Below are 13,394 nucleotides of genomic sequence, written 5' to 3'. Positions count from 1 at the left end.
TACTATGACTTGTTATGTATATCTCGTTTCATTATTGCGTTAAATTATTTTTCTTTCATATCCCTGTTTCTTTTTTTATTTTCTCATTAGATGCTTTCCTTCCTGTTATCTTTTACGACTTTATTTCTTATTTGTTTCTCTTTATTCAATTGTGTTAATACGTTCCTTTCTTTTCTCGCTCATTTGATTCGTCGTCATTCCGGCATATTATTCGAGATATTTCATTATTGTATTACTCTTATGTTTTCTAGACGGTGATAGATGATTTGGCGTCCCCGAGGAAGCAGCTTTTAACACATTTTAACTGAAGAAATTTATCACATTCTAAGACGAATAATAATAATAATGAATAATAATAATAATGATGATAATAATAATAATAATAATAGTAATAATAATAATAATTATTATTATTATCATTAGTAGTAGTAGTAGTAGTAGGAGGAGTAGGAGTAGGAGTAGGAGTAGGAGTAGTATTTATATTATTATAATAAGAATGATACTTATTTACTTTTAAGAATGTTTCACATAAAAAGAAAGTTAACAGTTTCAAAAAATACATATAACACATTTATTCAATAAAAATAAGAATTGTTCACATTGTCCCAATTATTTTCATATAAAATGTTAATAATAAATAATGATAAATAATATAATACTACATATTATCTCTTCTCTATATAAATAAAAAATGAACTCATTTTTTCCCGTGTGAGTTTGACCTTAATCGGATTAAAAATCACGACATTACATTCAAATGTAATGTCCCCACACTTCAGCATAGGATCTGAGGTGTGTTATTTCTATATCTTTTCCGGTGAGAGTTCACTGCTAGAATCGGTTAGAATCAATGGAGGTTATAAAATCTTTTCTCCCTATTCGATTCATACTCCGCCCGCGACCACTTAACACCGCTGCGGATACGTCCACAGGGCAATATACGAGGAACACCGGTTTGAGTTCTTAGTTGCTTAAAAAATATGGATTGGCATTTTTCCGTCGGGTGAAACGCGACCTTACATTCCAGTTAATCTGTGTGTTACTTGTGTCATATTATAAATTTCTTCTTTTTTCCCTTTTTTCCTCGCTTTATATTTTTTCTCTTTTTGTAGGGGGTGGGGGTTGCGATTCGAAGGATTACTAAAGCGAAACGAACTAACATTGTATTCCAGTTTTTACAAGAAACTTTAACAGTCAGCCGCTAGCGTTTTTCAAATCTTGGACCGATTAGTCGCTTTAATATTTTATTTACTGTCTTTATACTTCTATTGTGTTTGCACTGATTTCATACGTGATATTAGGGGGGAGCTAACTTCCTATTTTCGGATTAGTTACTTATTCATTATTTATTTCTATACATTGCATTTCTGAGAGTAATATTAAAAAATAAAAAACGCGGTCAGTTTTCTGGTTTTATTTATTCAGTTTTTTTCTTTTTCATTGAAACAAATAAAAATAAATAAATGAAATCTAATAAACATATTTTCATTATACACGGTCAGTTTTATTTTTTAATTTTGTTTTTCCATTTAAAAAAAACAAAAAAATTAGATTTAAATAAACATATTTGCATTTTACGCGGTAACATTTTTTTTGGGGGGGGGGTTCTTTTCCTCCCTATTTTTCCTTTGATATTCTTTCACGTTCGTTTTGTTTTTTTTATTCCTTTCAATTTTACGCGTCATATATTAACTAAACCAGGGCGGGGGCATTTATAAATATAAAAGCTAAAATGTGTGTGGGTGAGGGTTCCTTCACCCTAAACTCGCTCTCCTCCTGCTACTACGGCAATGACGTCATGTTTGACCAAGAAAACGTTGACGTTAGTTTCAACCACCTGTAAGTGTTTTTAAAGGGCTAATTTTATTCGTTCCCAATTGAGTGTCTCTTTGGCGTAGAGGTAACGTGTCGTGTATTTTTCTTTCGCCTTAGCCACGATGCTTCGGGTTCGAGCCTGTCTTCCTACCTAAACCTTTTTTTCCTCTTTTACACATTTTTTTTTCTTTTTTTACATTTGTTCGCGGTTTTGCTTTTTTTTTTTTTGTTTTTCCAGTTTTTTATAACATCGTGTTTTTTTTTATATAAAACACCCGGGCAACGCCGGCTACCCCCCGCTAGTATATCATAATACATAATATCTGTTTGAAGGTGTTTCGCTGAGGCGCTGAATCATCAATCACCGTCTAGAAAACAGGGGAGGTAATGCAGTAATAAAATGTCTCGAGGAATATGCCGGAATGCCAACCCGTCTCTTCAGTTGGTTTTTGTTTTGTTTTTTGTTACATGCTTTCTTACTTTCATTCCTAAAATTTTCTTTCTTGCATTTTTTCTTTCTTTCACTTCCTTGTCGACGCATATGTCCTTCCATCACTCTATCCCTCGCCTCGCTTCCTCCTTTCATTTTTGCCTTCTTTTTCACTCCTTCCTTTTAACATTTCCTACTGTTTTGGGAGTTGCAATATCTTAGAGGACGCATTTTTTCTATTCGCTGCCTTTTAATTGTTTTGCATCTGCGTCTCCCCCCCCCTCCCGATTTTATCAGCTCTTCAAATTAAAAAGTACGAAATCTGCTAAGGCAGCGTTGGCCGACTTTCACGCTGAACAGCTGCTTCCTTTCTTGCATTCTAATAGAATATCATTCATGGAAATTCATAACCGAAACCTTTGCACACTTTATCATTTCTATTAACACATTTTTACTGGCAAGTAATTACATATGTATCTTTAACGTTATAATGATTCGCGCATATCGCTCTTTCGCCCTTTCTCTCTCTCTCTCTCTCTCTCTTTATATATACATATATACACACACACACACGCACACACACACACACACACAAACACATATATATATGCATATACTTGTATATATCATTGTGTGTTTTATTTTACTTCAGTCGAAGTTCTCAGAAATCAACAGGGAACATACTTTTCCTCTCTCCAATTGACCATTTAAATATGTTATAGTGTACAGTTCTTGTGGCTTCTTAGACCTACTGGATTACAGGATAATAATTTCTCTTGGTTGGTGGAGTATCCAGCATCCTGCTGTTACTTGAGGAAACATCACTTGGAGAAGGTGCTCCATGCCTCGTAAAAGCCGGTGATGGTAAACCACATCGAGTAGATATTTTTGGACCGCAAATATTATTTAATTTTGAATATTTAGCCAGGGCTTACTTCTGGTATAAATTATTCTTATGCCAAATCCTCCTCCCAAATCCATGCAGAGAGAGATATTACATACTCAAGGATAGTGTCTAGTAGTAGTTGAAGTTCTCTCTAATAGTCATTCAAGTTTATATATATATATATATATATATATATATATATATATATATACATATAAACATGGTTGAACAGCATGGAATGTTTCTCCTTAATCGTATTTTTTTGTAATTTCCCCATTTTTCGCGGAGACGTTCTAATATCGCGGTCAAATTTGTGTAAGAAAGTTTCATAGTCGTTCTCGTCCATCTTTTTTTTTGCAAGTACTTTCAACTGATTTTCGTCAGTCATCTTCTTGCAGTTTTTGATTACTGCTTCATTTAAAATTTTAAACGAAGCAGTAATCAAAAACTGCCTGGAGAAAATACTTGTGGGTCTGGTAACTTAATCATGCCAAACATGACGTTGATTATTTCTTCTGTGGTGTTGTTCTCTACAATATTGGAATATCTTGTTTTCTGATTTGATTTAAATGTACCCCATCGGTAAATTTTAGTCCGTCTACTGTATAGACTATACTCCCAATTCTTTTATCTACAATCCCGATTTTCCAAAATATTTTGATATTCTTAAACATTTAGAAAGTAACATTTTCTCCGATTTGATGTTTTAGAATTTTTTGAATTTCGGATTGGTTATTCGTTTGCGAATTACCTAGGACGTCTATCCAGTCATGACTGACGGAACGAAAATATTTACCACCGTGAAGTAAATAAAGTACAATTGAACCATAATACGGAACGGTTTTAAATTTTAAGCTTAAATCCAAGCAACAAGGCCTGACATAAAAAAATTAACAGAATCTTCTTTGATATGACCGAGGCACATTCGAAATGAATGTTTCTGTTTAGAGTAGAATTAAAGCATGATATTTGATTTTTTATTTTAAACTATTACAAGGGCCCGACAATATTTTTCGGACACGTTAGTATTCGACTTTCCGAGTACCATAGAGGGCAAAATTCCTTCAATAGGATAGTATAAACATAAAAACAATACCTGTAATAAAAATGGAAGAAAATCGATTAGGTAAGTAAAAATATTTAATTTCATCATTTCTTACAAAACACACGTGACATTATTTTTCGGAAATCGTTGAAAAACTGTTAATAGTCTGTAATATCACCTTTCTTCTCAATCACTTTTATCAATCTCTCTTCATAATGAACAAACATATGCACAATAACATCTCTACGTGTTTCTATTAGTTGTTTTTTGGCATCTAGCATTCGTTCCCATAGTTGAGCCTCTTTCGTTATTTCAGGTCCATCATAGACAAGTTGCGCAAGCATTTCCCAAACATTTTCGATTAAATTTAGATCTGGCTATTTGCAGGTCATTCCAAAGTAGTCATATTCACTTTAGCCATCCTTTCTTTCATGAGTTTTGACACATGGATGCTGAAATTGTCTTGCTTTAGAACGAAATCATTCCCCATCTCTCTCCTTATCCTTGGTATGGCTTTCTTGTCCAGCAACTGTTTGTAGCTTTCGTTGTTCTGCCGTCATTTCAGCAACTCCAACCATATATTTATATTAGCAAAAATCATACCCCAAACCATAACTCCTCCTACTCCTCCCTCCCCTCCCATCTGTCGTTTGTTTAGCACAACAGGCTTACCCCTTTCTCGACCAAGTACACCATCCATCGGGCCCATCAAACTTGAAACACTTCTCATCAGTAAATATAACCTTCTTAAAATCAACATACTTTGTTAACCACCATTTAGCACTCTCCAGTCTTGCTTCTTGTTGTAACTTTTTCTCCTGATGTCAAATACCATGTTACAGTCTTCTTCATTCTCCTTTCAGTCCTCTTGCCAATTGATCTTTTCCGTTCTCTCTTCTTTTTCCGCTCGAGGTTTGTCTTCAGCATGTATTCGACCGTTGATTTTGACAGCTTCAAATCCATGGCGATCCTTGTGATGCTGAGGCCATCTTCCTGTTCCTTCCAAACAAACAACTTCTTTTGAATGCATTTTACCTCATTAAACTTAATTGCTTTTCCAGTAGAATATAACAGATTCTAAGATTCTAAAGATGACATCTAATTGTACAGGCAGAAAATTTACATACAGCAACATACACATGAACATAGCTATTAATAAAATAGGATTTGTTGTTTTGTACGAAAAATAGTGTCGCGCATGTTTTCGAAAAATTCACAAAAAAACTAAAATTATCAAAGGCAAACTAAAAAAATGATTACAACAGTAGTGGATTTTCACTCCTCAACTACGTACTTACAATTTCAAACGTTTTTGGCACTAGTAACCACCTTGAAGTACTTTTTTTTAAAGTGTCCGAAAAATATTGTCGGGCCCCTGTATTCAAGCTTTTTGATATAAAAATAATTTTATAAAATCAACAGTGCGATGTCGACGAAAATGTATTGTAGACTAAGTCACTATACGGAATGTGAAGGTTCCTTCCGGTGTACTCCGATGGGTCCCCCACTAGAGCAGACAATCAATCGATTTGATTGAAAATGGGCGATTTCACCGATTTCGATGACAATAAAAAATATGTATGCATATATATATATATATATGTGTGTGTGTGTGTTTGTGTGTGTTATTGTACTCTAAGTAGCCTTTTAATATCAATGAGAACACGACAAAAACACTCAACTTCATATGCGTATAGATGTCCATAACTTTTTCATTGTAAATGCTGCGAAATTATGCATAATGTAGAAAATATGCCTAAATACAAACTGGGCATAATATTTAGTGAAACTATAAAATAAATAAGTAATTAATGAAAGTTGGGTTTTTTTCAAAGAGAACACAAATTATTTAACCTTTACTTAGTCGCTCGCAGTGAATAAGTATATAACATACTTAGATAATTAAAAAATTTAAATCATTGACAGAACTAGTATAAGTGAAGATAAATTTCAATTTATACTATTTAAATAAACCGTTTAATTACAATTCATCCTTAAGAAATAATATGTTAAGCAAAATTAATTTTGTATCGTAATATGTAAACAAAGTTTATACGAAACTATGGTAGATTGAGGAATTAATATAGGAACATTAAAATTTAAACTAGAATGTGAAAATTTAGATTAGTATTTAGGAATAAAACCAATTAAATAAATAAATTAGGTAAGAAAAAACATTATTAAAATAAAATAAAACATACAAAATATTAAATAAATATTAAAATAGGTGATTGGTTGAAATATCATTTAAAAAGTAGAAATACGAAAATGGGGCGATTACTAAATTCGAAGGGCATCGAAAAATAAAAATTAAAAGTAAATATAAGAGTGTTGGAAAGGTAGGATCAACTGTTTGATTTCTTAAAATAGAGATTATCGGTGTATTCATATATGAAAACATAGTTTATTATGCTGTCTGAAGAGTATATAAATATAGTCTTGGAACTTTAGAACTATATTAAAAAAAACTATTTATTTTTTATTTTTTATCATTCGTTTGAAAACTATTAATCAGTAAGTCATTTAATCACCTGCAATCATTGCATCAACTTGCTCTCTCAAAATTACGATAGTCCTAATGTTAACTTAAGAGATTTTCAGTTGTTTACTATTAAACACTGTTTCGAGAATTTAATATATATATATATATATATATATATATATATATATATATATATATATATATAAGCGAAATCGCCTGTATGTTTCTCTGTGTGCGTATATTTCCCAACCAAATTACTCTGTCAATTTTCAGTCTAGAGACTCGAGATTTGGCACAAGGGGCATTAATATTTCGGAAAATCTTTTTAATAGGTTTTCGGTAAAAAGTTTGACTGCCAAGGGATCAAAGTTCAACGATTTGACCTTTAAAACCTGTACCAAACTCCTCCGCCAACTTTGGGTCTAAACACTTGAAATTTTGGATGCAGGTTCCTTGGACATAAATCAAACTTTTAAACTTGATTTGAGCCCAAAACAATAAATGTTAAGGGTTCTAAATTGGCGTCAAAGTTAAAAAAAAACTTAACCTCAGCCAATTTTTGGTCTAAAAATTTGAAATTTATATAAAGCGTATTCATACATAGGGCAAGATTTTTGTCGTTTTTTAGTCGAAAATTTGGCTACTAAGGGGTCAAAATTCCAAGGATTTGACCTTTTCGGTCTCTAGCAAACTAATCAGCAAATTTTGGGTCTAAATATTTGAAATTTTGCATAAAGAGTATTCAGACGTGCAGCAAGCTTTGTAATCAGTTTTTGGGCGAAATTTTGGCTGCCAAGAGGTCAAAGTTGAAAAGGTTGACCTTTGCAGACTCTACCAAACTCCTCCGCCAATTTTGGGTCTAAACACTTGCAATTGTAGATCTAGGTTACCTGGACATGAGTCAAACTGGGCTGAACTGCTAGTATATATATATATATATATTTGTGTGTGTGTGTGTGTGTGTGTGTGTGTGTGTGTGTGTGTGTGTACAAGGGCATTTTAAAAGTAATGCAATTTTTATTTCGCCTGCATGGATCAGACGTGGATTGCAAATTGCGTTGCTATGAGGATTGAACTTATGCATTCATGACCTGAAAATGTTATCTCTGTTAAAAATCTTTACAGTGTGAAACTCTTAGAAAGCAATCCGTATTAGACATGCGTCAAAAGCAGAGATAAATTGAAAACCTCGGCAAAAGTGCATGGATAATGGTGGTGACTACGTACAAATGTACACACACACAAACACACACGCACATATATATAAGTATATATTATATATATGCATTTATTAAATATCCTGTTATGATATATATATATAGTTATATATATAAAAAGTTATATATATATATATATATATATATATAGTTATAAACAGGATATTTAGAGAGCGAGACTATTTTATTATATTTTGTGTCTTCTAATGGTTTGCTAGGATGCAACATTACACTCATAAAGAAACTATTATAGAGCTTTATATTTTCACATCTGTTTTTACACATTTAGAACCTGCTTAAAGAACTGCATCCTCTAATGTAATTCACATTTGTGACGTACAGCTTACCACGTGGTTTTCATTACTTCCAGGTCCATTAAAACTCGGACTGGTAATACATGTTATTGCCTCTTTACGAGTTAAATAGAATTTATCGTTTACAGAATATTTGTTTACAAAAGATATGCCCACAAAGCTAAATAATTATCATCATTTGCAAAACGTACGCACGGTTTTGTCGTGAAATGATCGATGATTATTTGGCATGGTGTTAAACATGCTAATTACTAAACACTCACAATTGGATTTAAGTTTAAATTACTTACTATACATCATTCTTTAGTGTTTTTTGTTTCTTTGTACAAGCATTTGTCAGGGTAATCTGGAATTAGGATGCTTCACCTCAGAAGAAAACCTTCACCAAATATTCAAAATAATGGAATATCCGAAGCTCAAATAAGAAATATGATTCCCCTTGACACGGCTATACACTCGATCATACGAAAAATTATGTTACCTAAAGTAGCAGTACTTAGTTTGATACTTCACCACACCAGATGAATTTTAAGACCAGATGAATTTTAAGACTAGATGAATTTTAAGACTAGATGAATTTTAAGACCAGATGAATTTTAAGACCAGATGAATTTTAAGACTAGATGAATTTTAAGACCAGATGAATTTTAAGACTAGATGAATTTTAAGACCAGATGAATTTTAAGAACATTAAGACCAAAGGACTACAAGGAAGATATAGTATAACCTAGTTACAGGTTAGTTAGTAAGATCGGAAGTTAATGTTATTAGCTTCTTCACTGAACGTTTCAGTGGTGAAAGACAACTTGTACGCTTAAATGTGTATGTATCTCATATAGTGTTAACTCTTGAAAACGGCTCTTGATTTCTGAGAGTTTAGATTGAAGTGAAATAATAATAATAATAAAAAAATGGTGACTCGGCACTAAATATTATTATATGCCACGATCATCGCACGCGTTCTAACGTGCTCTGTGTTTGTTTAGTATGTTTAATATTAGGCAAGTAAACCCACTAGGATATAAAACATTTGTTCAAGGAAATGAAAGCATAAATAAGGTTAACTAAGGATTACAATTACTCAAATGAGAATTGATATAAATGCATATGATTCAACAAGTTCAATAGAAAGATGAGAGAAGAAATGAAGCTATTTTCCCAGCGTCCTTGGCAACAGACCTGATGTACATGTTCCATTTCAGATCAGGAGTAAAGGTCAAACCCAAAAGCTTGTCAAAACATGGAGCCTCCCCAAGACGTGAACCATCCATTTCAATTGATGCCAGATGGGGATCAGAGCGTTGATGATGTAAAGATACAAGCTTGGTTTTGGATGTATTAAAAGTAACCAGCCACCTCTTTTCCCACTGTACCACGCACTCAAGATCAGAAGAGAGAGAATTAGAGATAACCTTGTCATTTACGGCCTTTGATGTGCTACCATAGATGGTTGTGTCATCAGCATAGATGTCAACGAATGATTTCCATGGCAAGTGCTCGTTTGTGCTCTAATCTCTGCCCCCTCGCCAATCTTTACACGAAAAACACCCGTCTATCTGAAATCACTATCAGTAATTTTCCCCACCCTTTATCTGTGTCTAAATGAAAACGTAGATTCCATGAACAAAGCTTCTTTTTTAGAAGTGCACGCATGTGGAACTCTCTTCCGTTTGCCTGTTTCCCACCTGACTACAACTTGGATGTCTTCAAGTCCAACATAAACAAGTTCCTGATTACCCGCACCCTTTAGTAAGACACTTTATAAAATCTCCATTACTAACGATTACTATGATATTGTCCCATTGATTACTGTACACGCAATAACCCTTATACCCGAGTGGCCCTCGGGCCTTGATAAGTGGTGATTTCCATGTAAATATATATATATATATATATATATATATATATATACATATATGAATCTGCAGCACTACAGAGGCGCCCATGTTTCTTTTTCGTAGAGAATTGTCAGACTAATATGCATGAAAATCGTATTACCGTGTGTTTTTATATAATAGATAGTGTTTAATCTTGTTAGCGAACAAACCAGATTAATAATTAATTCTTTAACGGATGTTTCCATTAGCCAATGGCAGGATCCTCTCATAATGCCGGAAACCTATGAGTTCTTTTGGCGGCGTTAACTTGTCGAAACATAGCAAGTTCTCGATTATATGCAAAAAAGAAACCAATAAAGTCGTAGAAAATGAGTCATTACTGGAGCAAAATAAATTATAAAATCAAAAATAAAAAAATAAAATAATGCGTAAATGTAAAAAGGAGAAAAAGAAGAAACTGTTATTATTTGTTAAATATTTGGTTTTTTAAAGCTATTTTAATAAAAGGAAAATGTTCACAATTTATTCCCCAACTAAGAAAGAATTAAGAAATTACTTTGTATCCAAGAAAAAATCGGTCGAGAAGTTTTGGAGCAATTCTGTTTAAGAATTAAAACACAAGTTACAAAATACCATACACATGCATGCAAATTCAAAAAACACACAATTAAAGGAGAAGAAACTAGGGTAAATTAAACAAGGAATACAACAAATACAATAAAAAGTGAAAAAAAGGAATAATATAATAAATGTAAAAAAAAATAAAAAATAAAATGAAAGTAAGAAAACAAAAAATACAATTAAAGTAAAAACAAAACCTACAAATACAAATGAAAAAACAACAAATACAATAAAAGTGAAAAAACAACAAATCTAATAAATTTAAAAACAACAATAAATGCAATAAAAGTTAAACAAACAAAATACAATAAAATAAAAAAAAACAATAAAATCAATAAAAAGAAAAATAACCATTACAATAAGAAAAAACAAACAACAATTACAATAAAAGTGAAATAAAGATAAAATACAATAAATTAAAACATATACAATAAAAGAAAACAAACAATTGCAATAAAAAACAAACAACAAATACAATAAAAGTAACACAAAGAAAAATACAATAAATAACAAACGAAGATATACAACAAATGGTCAAAATACATTAAAATAAAGCAAACACCAAATACTATGAAGTAAAAAGGCAAAAATACAATAAAGTAAAAAACAATAAATATAATAAAAGTGGAAAAACAACAACTAATACAATGAACATGAAACACGAAATACAATAAATTAAAAACAATGAATAGAATAATATGAAACCAACAACAAACAACAAACACAATAAAATAACTGAAAAACAACTAGAAATACAATAAAAGTGAAAGAACGAATACAATGTTGTAAGACTGAAACTTACCTGCTTTATTGGCTCTTCTAATACTATATTACGATGTGAGGTAATCCTCTTAGTGAGCAGTATCGTAATACTGTAGAATCCGTAATAGTGCGTAGCGCGTACGACTACCCATAATCGACACCACCGGATAGTAAGCTTCGATTAGCCTTTATCCCATCCTTGTAATCTTTTTAGGTAATATATATTTCTCACACCTTATCCGTGTTCCTGTTTTTCTTCTGTGGTCCTAATATTGAGTCCACATCAGTGATGACAAAAAGATTCGAGAAACGCATTCATAAAATAGAAGTAAAAAACACCAAATACAATAAATGCAAAAAATTACAATTACAATAAAAGTGAAATAAATAAAATGCAATAAAGTAAAAAAAATAATCTATAAATATAAAAGCGAAAATGTGTGTATGTATGTATGTTCGCTTTTTGTGTATGTCTGTAAAAGGCTTTTTTCCGAGAAGCGGTCGGTCGGCTCACAGCTTCTTAAAACTTTTTATATCACATATAAATCATAATATCTACGAGTTAACAACGAAGGTCGCCTGTCTATTTAATTTGCTCGAATTTGAAAAGATAAATATTCAACATTTTTCGCTCGCCGCATGTGGATTAGGCTTTTTCGTATAATAGCGACACTAATACTGGCGGTATTTTTTTGCCGGTCGCGATCGCCGGAAATGTCCGAAAGCAATCAGATTTGATCAATGTTGAAATTTTCCTTATATCAGACAATTGCTATCCAATTTAGGCAATCCCCTTGTTATGGGAAGCTGCCCCCCTCCCCAATATATTGGAAAATAAAAATAAAAAAGCGTTCCCGCAGTAACTAAAATACTGTCCCGTAGTAAAGTAAAGTTGACCTTATTAAGTCATTAAAACGTGCACCTTCCAATTCTAAATAGTTAAATAAATTCAACCGTGTTTCCGTTAGTATTTCGCGGTGGTCCAATGGTTAACGTCGCAAACTTTAATTTCCAGCTTTGCCTCATACTTACCTACCAAAACTTTTTTTTATTTTACCCCCCCCCCCCGGAGTTTTGATTTACCCAAAACCACACACACACATCCAAACACCCGGGCAACGCTGGGTACCTTCCCCTTATAAATCTCACTTGTCTGTTTAAATGTATGTATGTATGTCTTCCTAAAACTTTCGACAGATGTGATGGATTTTCACGAGATCGATATTGTTTTGTAGCTCCACCCTTCAAACAACAAATATCGAAAAATTAGCTAAAAGAAATAATTCCTTCACCCTCAACTGGGCACTTTTCTACAGGGAGGAGTTACCTTTTTCTCCGATATTTTCAAAAGTCATTCCTTCTTTAAAACTACATCACTTCCAGTTTGGCGATGAACGCAACAGCAAACACGTCACGTTTTTTTCACGTTCTTTTCCTCCTTCGCGGTACGGGTTCGAGCCTGCCTGCCTACTACAACTTTTTTTTTGCTCAACACACTCCTCCAAACACCTGGGCAATACTAGACACCCAGGCTAGTAAATACAATAAAAGACAAACACACATCAAATACAATAAAAGTAAAACAAGCAACCAATACAATAAAACCGAAACAAACGTCAACTACAATAAATTAAAAATAACAAATACAATAAAAGTGAAAAACAACAAACACAAAAAGTGAAAAACAAGAAAAACAATAAAAGTAAAAAACAACAACTACAATAAATGTATAAAGCAGCAACGACAATGAAATTGAAATAAACAAAAATGCAATAAAAATGAAAATAACAAATACAATAAAGTTAAACAGGCAAAAACTACAATGAAAATAAAAACAATAACTACAATAAAAGTAAAATCAGTAAATACAATAAAAATTAAAAAAACAAAAAACAATAAAAATAAGTAAATAAATATAATAAAAGTAAAACAAGCAAAAACTACAATATAAATAAAAAAGAAAAGTAAAAACAGTTAATACAAT

Source organism: Euprymna scolopes, chromosome 16 (genome assembly GCF_053919585.1).
Source record: "Euprymna scolopes isolate OS-2025 chromosome 16, ASM5391958v1, whole genome shotgun sequence".
Taxonomy (NCBI): domain Eukaryota; kingdom Metazoa; phylum Mollusca; class Cephalopoda; order Sepiida; family Sepiolidae; genus Euprymna; species Euprymna scolopes.
This window is presented reverse-complemented; position numbering follows the sequence as displayed.